Below are 7,677 nucleotides of genomic sequence, written 5' to 3'. Positions count from 1 at the left end.
CGTAAAAGAAGACGGGTCACCTTTCAGCGCAGAAGACTTCTCCGCAATTGCAAGGGAAATGCGTCCTCTGGCCAGTAAAGTGGCTGAAGACACTAATCTTTCGCATTATCAGCCGGTTTACGACGCCGACAACAAGTAGGTCAAGGCGCCAACTCACGATTCTCAGGACCTGACTCTTCCAATCCGGAAGCACACTTTTGCCCCTGATGTTGACCCATCAACACTTATAAGTGATGAAGCTGTATTCAGAGCTTTGACTGGGATCAACTAGGCAACCACTGACTTCCAGCCATTGGGTGAAGACGAGCAGGATGAACCGGCGCAGGACGATCCACAACCTTCAGCTCATCGAGGCCAAAATCCATAAGTCGCAGGTCGGCTTAGCATATATTTTCTATGAAACTGCCAAAACAATTATTCTTTTGGGGCATCAGATGCCTTGTAATAGGCTAGTTAAACTCTTGATCTGCCATGCCATCGTGCATGTTTTGTTTTGCATAACACTGCTGATCCGCCCATTGAAGATCTGCCACTTATGCTTATGATATCCTCAAGTATGTTGAGCAGATTTTTATTTTCCCTGCACATACACAGATCACAAGTGCTCTGGCGGCTTACCCCAGAGCGGGTCATAATACCCTAGATAAAAACCACTGGTGACAAAAACAGTCCATAACCAGGTCCGGTTTAATCATAACCTTTTATAATCATAATAAAATATCATACCTGTGATATTCGCTCACACTGCCGGCTTGTCATACCTGTGCAGTAAGGGTTACAACCCAAAAGATTGAGCGCACCTTGCCCCGTTCAATTGACTTATACCACCGGCTTACAACGCCGTATGCAGCAAGGGGTGATATCCCAAAACTTAGAGCACAACGCTTCTAATTATATAAAATCATCATACACCAGCGACTTATAGTCCAAAGCCGGGCCGGGTTAACAAACTCCGGATAAATTCATGTAAGAACCATAAGTCAATATGGCCCTCATCAGTTTTCCACCATGTATTTAACATGGCACAAAAGATAAATCTAAAAAAATGTTCAAATCAAAAAAGAAATTAAAAGGAAAAACAAGGCTTTCACAGGCTGCCAAACCTTCAAGTCAAGTGCTTTCAAAGGGCCACACAGCCACTGAGTTAAACCTTCATTCAACCTTATAAGCCGGGCCTCACATGACCAATCGTCGTTTTAAGTTTGACAAGTTCAGGGTCTGTATAAGATTGACTTGTCAAAAGTACGACGAGTCATTCCAGTCAATCTGGGCGGAGTGGCAGACTTAATAAGGCAGGATAACCCGGGATTTTAGGTGAATACACCTGGCTTCCAAGCCTATTACAAGGGTCATAAAAAATCTTGTCCGTTGAACAAAGAGCCCCCAAGTAATATTTCATTCCAGGCGTACAAGCCGGATTAGTAGGGTAATCATAGCTATGCTCAATGAGCAGGAAGCCCCCATGTATTTTGTAATCATGGCATATAAGCCGGATTAATAGGGTAATCATAGCTATGCTCAATGAGCAAGAAGCCCCCAAGTATTTTGTAATCATGGCGTACAAGCCGGATTAATAGGTTAATCATAGCTATGCTCAATGAGCAGGAAGCCCCCAAGTAACCATATAAAGTGACAATAAAGACTCATTATCTCAATAATGAAACGACAGAGGCCATGAATTATCAGGGATGCCGACTGTATTATATTCATCATAATATATACATTGTCAAAATATGTACATCAGAAGAGCCAGTGGCTCAGGTGTAATAAGGCCAAAGATGAGCAATATTCCACGGCCGACGGGTCTCCTCCTCTGACATGCGTGAGTCCTTGTGGTCTCAAACAACGATAAGGTAGTATGACCCGTTGTTCATATTTTTGCTGACCACAAAGGGTCCTTCCCAAGGTGGGGATAGCTTGTGCATATCAGTTTGATCATGGATAAGCCGGAGCACCAAATCACCTTCTTGAAAGGTTCTAGTTTTAACCCGGCAACTGTGATAACGGCGCAGATCTTGTTGGTAAATCACTGAACGAGCCACTACAAGGTCACGCTCCTCATCCAACCGGTCAAGTGCATCCTGACATGCTTTTTCATTATCAGCTTCATAATTAGCCGCCACACGAGGCGAATCGTGACGGATGTCACTGGGGAGAATCGCCTCTGCTCCGTAAACCATGAAGAAAGGCGTGTAACCCGTAGATCTGTTGGGGGTGGTATTGATGCTCCATAACACGGAAGGTAACTCCTCCACCCAACAACCCGGTGTCCTCTGCAAAGGGACCATAACTGATGCCTTTCAAGATTTCCTGATTGGCCCTCTCAGCTTGACCATTGGACTGGGGGTGAGGCACTGATGATACATCAAGCCGAATATGTTCTCGTTGACAAAACTCTTTCATAGCACCCTTGGACAGATTAGTGCCATTATCAGTTATAATGTTGTGGGGAAAGCCAAACGGAAAATCACCTTCTTGATGAATTGAACCGCCGTCGCCGCGTCACACTAACTAACCGGCTCTGCTTGAACCCACTTTGTAAATTTGTCGACCGCCACCAAAAGGTGGGTATTTTTATCCTTGGATCCATTGAAGGGTCCAACCATATCAAGCCCCCAGACTGTGAACGGCCAAGCAATTGGAATCATCCTCAATTCTTGAGCTGGCACATGAGCTCGTCATGAAAACTTCTGACAACCATCACATTTACTGACCAAATCCTCTGCATCAGCATGAGCCGTCAGCCAATAAAATTCATGACGAAAAGACTTGGCTACGAGAGACTTAGAGCCGGCATGATGACCACAATCTTCTTCATGAATCTCTCGTAGAATCTCACAACCTTCCGCAGGAGAAACGCAACGTTGAAACGCCCATGTAACACTGCGATGATGCAATTCCCCATTGAGAATCGTCATTGACTTGGACCGCCGGGTTATCTGCCTGGCCAAAGTTTCATCCTCAGGTAACTCGCCCAGGGTCATATAAGCCAAATATGGAACTGTCCAATCAGGAATGGCATGAAGAGCTGCCACCAATTGTGCTTCCGGGTCAGGAATAGCCAAATCTTCCTCTGTAGGCAATTTGACTAAAGGGTTATGCAGGATATCCAGGAAAGTGTTAGGTGGCACCGGCTTACGCTGGGACCCTAACCGGCTCAAAGCATCAGCCGCCTCATTTTTCCTGCGATCAACATGTTCAACTTGATAACCTTTGAAGTGACCAGCGATAGCATCAACCTCTCGACGATAAGCCGCCATGAGTGGATCCTTAGAATCCCAAGTGCCAGAAACTTGCTGGGCTACCAAATCTGAGTCACCGAAACACCTCACCCGGCTTAAGTTCATCTCCTTAGCCATTCGAAGACCATGGAGCAAGGCCTCGTACTCAGCTGCATTATTAGTACAAGGGAACATCAACCGGAGAACATAACAAAATTTATCACCTCATGGAGAAGTCAAGATAACTCCAGCCACCGAGCCCTCCAATTGTCTGGATCCATCAAAGTGAATAGTCCAATATGTGCTATCCGACTTCTCCTCAGGCACCTGCAGCTCTGTCCAATCATTGATGAAATCCACAAGTGCTTGAGACTTGATGGTTGTGCGAGGCATATACTTCAAACCCTGAGGTCCAAGCTCACTGGCCCACTTGGCTACCCGACCTGTGGCTTCTCTGTTTTGAATAATATCCCCTAAAGGAGCAGAACTAACCACAGTGATGGGATGACCCAGAAAATATTGCTTGAGCTTTCGACTAGCCATGAACACCCCATATACAAGCCTCTGCCAATGTGGATACCTCTGCTTGGATTCAATGAGCACTTCACTGATGTAGTAAACCGACCGCTGAACCGGATGCTCCTTGCCTGACTCCTTCCTTCCACCACAATGGCCACACTAACAGCTCGGCTATTGGCAGCCACATACAACAACAGGGGCTCTTTATCAATGGGAGCAGCGAGAACCGGCGGCTCAGCTACCTATTTCTTCAAGGCCTCAAACGCCTGATCAACATCATCACTCCAGACAAAGTGATCTGTCTTCTTCATCATTTGGTCAAGAGGGATAGCCTTCTCACCCAACCGGCTTATGAACCGACTTAAGGTCGCAATACGATCCGCCAAATGCTGATCATCACTGACACATGCCGGTTTAGCCAGAGAGGTGATAGCCTTTATTTTCTCCGGGTTAGCTTCAATACCCCGTTCCGAAACCAGAAAACCTAAAAGCTTGCCTGCTGGTACGCCAAAGACACACTTGGCTGGGTTAAGCATAATTTTGTGGACCCAGAGATTATCAAATGTATCTTTCAAATCATCTATCTGGGTTTCCTTCTTCCTAGACTTCACCACAATATCATTTGGGTCCAAAGGGAGTGATAAAAGCCATCTTCTCCTGGTCCTTAACTGGCATCTTGATCTGATGATAACCAGAATAAGCATCCAAGAAGCTCAAACGCTCATAATGAACCAATCCTTCCATAGGTGAGCGGTCGACTTTTCCCGTGTACCATGCTTCGGGCAGGGCTAATTCATCATCTCCTCAAGATTGAAATTTGGCCCTCCAAACCGAGGAGGCGGCTTTCCCTTGTGGCGCTGATTATTATCCTACACTTTAGTGTTAGCCACAAAATCCAAATTGCCATCAGCTTTGCGCTTACCACTGCCACCCTGATTTGCCGGGTTATGTTGCTGCCCTTTCGTGCTGCTGCTCTTCTTTGCCTTACCCGGCCTTTCGTCATCAGACTCGGGGTCCTTGGTACTATCAAAGTCGGCGTACTTGACAAGAGCCGTCATCAGCTCCCCCATGTCGTTGCAGTGGCGTTTAAGCCGCCCCAGCTTCTGCTTAAGAGGCATAAAATGGCAGTTTTTCTCCAACATTAGAACTGCTGAACCGGCATTGATACGATCCGATGAGTGTAGGATGGCTGAGACCTGGCTCACCCAATGGGTTGTTGACACGCCCTCATCTTGGACACAGGAGTCCAAATCCATGATAGACATAGGCTGCTTGCACGCGTCTTTAAAGTTCTGGATGAAACAAGCTTTTAACTCGGCCCAGGATCCAATGGAATTGGGCGGCAACCCTTTCAACCAAGTATGAGCCCTTCCGTCCAACATCATGGTGAAATACTTAGCACATGCGGCATCGCCAACATCCAGCAGCTCCATTGCCATATCGTAACTTTCAACCCAAGCTTCAGGGGGTTGGTCTGCTGTGTAATTAGGCACCTTACGAGGACCCTTAAAATCCTTGGGAAAACGCTCATTACGTATAGCCGGCACTAAACATGGCACCCCCAAAGTTCTAGAGGTCATGCTTTCCTCCACCGAAGTTGATGGATAAACCGGAGAACGCTGATGAGCCGTTTGTTGAGCCGCCAGTTTGGTCTCCCGACGCGCTCTACCCTGATCCACAAAAGTCTGTGCGTTGGCACCACCACGTGCCGGGTCATGTCCGCGAGGCTGGTTGCGGAGCCGTTCACTGCTTGAAACTGCTGGTGAGTCAATGTGCCTGCTGTAACTCCGGCTTGGACGAGGGGTTGAGTGAATTCACTCATGACTATAAGAATAAGCTGCCTGATGAGCCATGGCTATCTGAAGAAGCTCCCTGGCCCGCCATGTCTCTATCGCTGTTGGAGACTCGCCTTCAACTGGTAGAGCCGCCAATCGCGTTGCCGCAGCAATCATATTGTCCAAAGGGTTAGAATAATGACCCGGTGGCGTCAAAAATGCTGAGGCGGGGTATTATTCACTCGTGGAGAGCCCATCGTGCGTGGCTGAACCGGCGCTCCAGCCCTAGGCGCTTCAACCGTCCGGTTTACTACCGGCGGATCACTGGTCCCTGCTCCAGGCGTGTTGAAGAGGTTCCTCGGCTCATAAACTGGGGGTAGATGACTCCGGTGTCTCCTCCTCATGACCTCATTTTAAGCGTTCTGATCCAACGTGAGCCAGAAGGAATCACTTGGATCCGCTGTGCCTGAGCATCCAAGACAGCCCGTTCCGCGGCCATCCTAGCGTTCTCAGCCGCCATCTCTTCCTTGGCTTGAGCTATCTCATCTCGTAGCTTAGCCACATCCACCTTGTGCTGTTCCCGGTTGTCCGGGGTTACTTCCACCCCAATCGGAGTCGCCAGAGCTTCTAACAATTCTATGAGAACTTGAGCCGGCGGGCGCGCAGAGCCGCTAGCACCAGCCGTAGCCATTGAACTGGAGGTCATAGTCGCGACGGTTGTTGAATCAAGCGCCGGTTGTGTGCCGGCCATGAAGATCGCAACCCTGTTCGGCGGCTCGTAGGGGTCCGGAATACTGTCACCATCGGAATAGCCCACAGGCCGGCCGTCTTGCTGTTGATACAATGAATTGGTCTCGCCTGTAGATGACTCACCATCAGAATAGATGGCCGTCTCACCGCCAGACACAGATCCGTCTTCAATTTCTGCCCCATGGAAGAAACCAACAAAGGCACGCTTCACAGCGGGTTGAACTCGGGCGGGTCACGCACGCTGAGCCGTCTCGAGGATGTCGGTGCAAATGTCCAGCTCAGAGCCCGGTTCGCCGATCTTGCCAATGAAGACGTGGATTCCGCCGAAGGGGACCCGATACCCATACTCGATTGAGCCGGCCTCGGGGCCCCAGCCTGCATCGTCGATGTAGAGCTTGCCGCGACGACTCGTGGTCATCCAGCCCATAGCATATCCCTTGATCCCTTTGAAGCTGCCCTGTAAGAACTCGAAACCACCGTGCGCTGGCTCCACAGTGGGTGCCAACTGTCGTGGAATTGTCATGGCAGATGTCCTAGTGGAAGGACTTAGTCGTGGAGCCATCGCAACTAGGTTAGCTTAAAGGGGTTAAACAGGACAAAGGACACAGGGAGTTTATACTGGTTCGGCCCCATGCGGTGAAGGTAAAGGCCTAATCCAGTTTGAGGTGGTATTGCTTGGGTTTCGATTACCAGGGAGCGAATATGCTTGACCTAGTTCTCGATCTCTTGTCTCTTGCCCTAAACCGCCGCCGGCTCATCCCTTTATATACACAGGTTGACACCCGGCGGCTCACGGAGTCCCGGCCACCTCATACACAACGTGTCCGGCTCGGTGACTAATTACACATGCCTTATAATACAAGTCATACATATATGGCGGTTTACAACTATGGGCCTCAAGTCGCCTTTGGGTTTCGGGCCTTCAGTAGGCTCGCTTCCTGAACCGCCATCTTCAACATCTTCATGGGCTTTGTCATTATGAACCGCCAGCGGTATGACTCGGCCCCTCCTGGGTGGGTCATACCCAATAGTTATATCCCCAACACCCACCGTGGGGCAAAACGCACCGTCGGCCGGAGACATGTTCTGGACGGGAACCCTTTTCCTCTCCGGCGAGCACGTCGCGGCCGGCCTAATCAACCAGCCTGGCACGCCCGCTAGTGCGTGCACCAGCATGCTGCCTGATGAGGAGGCGGCCTGCTCTGCGAACAGCATGGTCGACCTCGTCGGCAAGATCAGCCTCTCCGACGAGCCTGCGTCCGATGCAGGAGCGGCCTGCCCCGCGAGCTGCATCGTAGACCTCCTCGGCAAGCTCTGCATCGCCAACGAGCCCGCCTCTGACTTGGAGTCCGCTGGATCCACTAACCCCCTTCATCGAGCCCTTCGAGATGCTCATCGACTCCGATGCGGTT

This window comes from Triticum aestivum, chromosome 6D, assembly GCF_018294505.1.
Source record: "Triticum aestivum cultivar Chinese Spring chromosome 6D, IWGSC CS RefSeq v2.1, whole genome shotgun sequence".
Lineage (NCBI taxonomy): Eukaryota > Viridiplantae > Streptophyta > Magnoliopsida > Poales > Poaceae > Triticum > Triticum aestivum.
Note: the sequence above shows the minus strand (reverse complement) of the source record.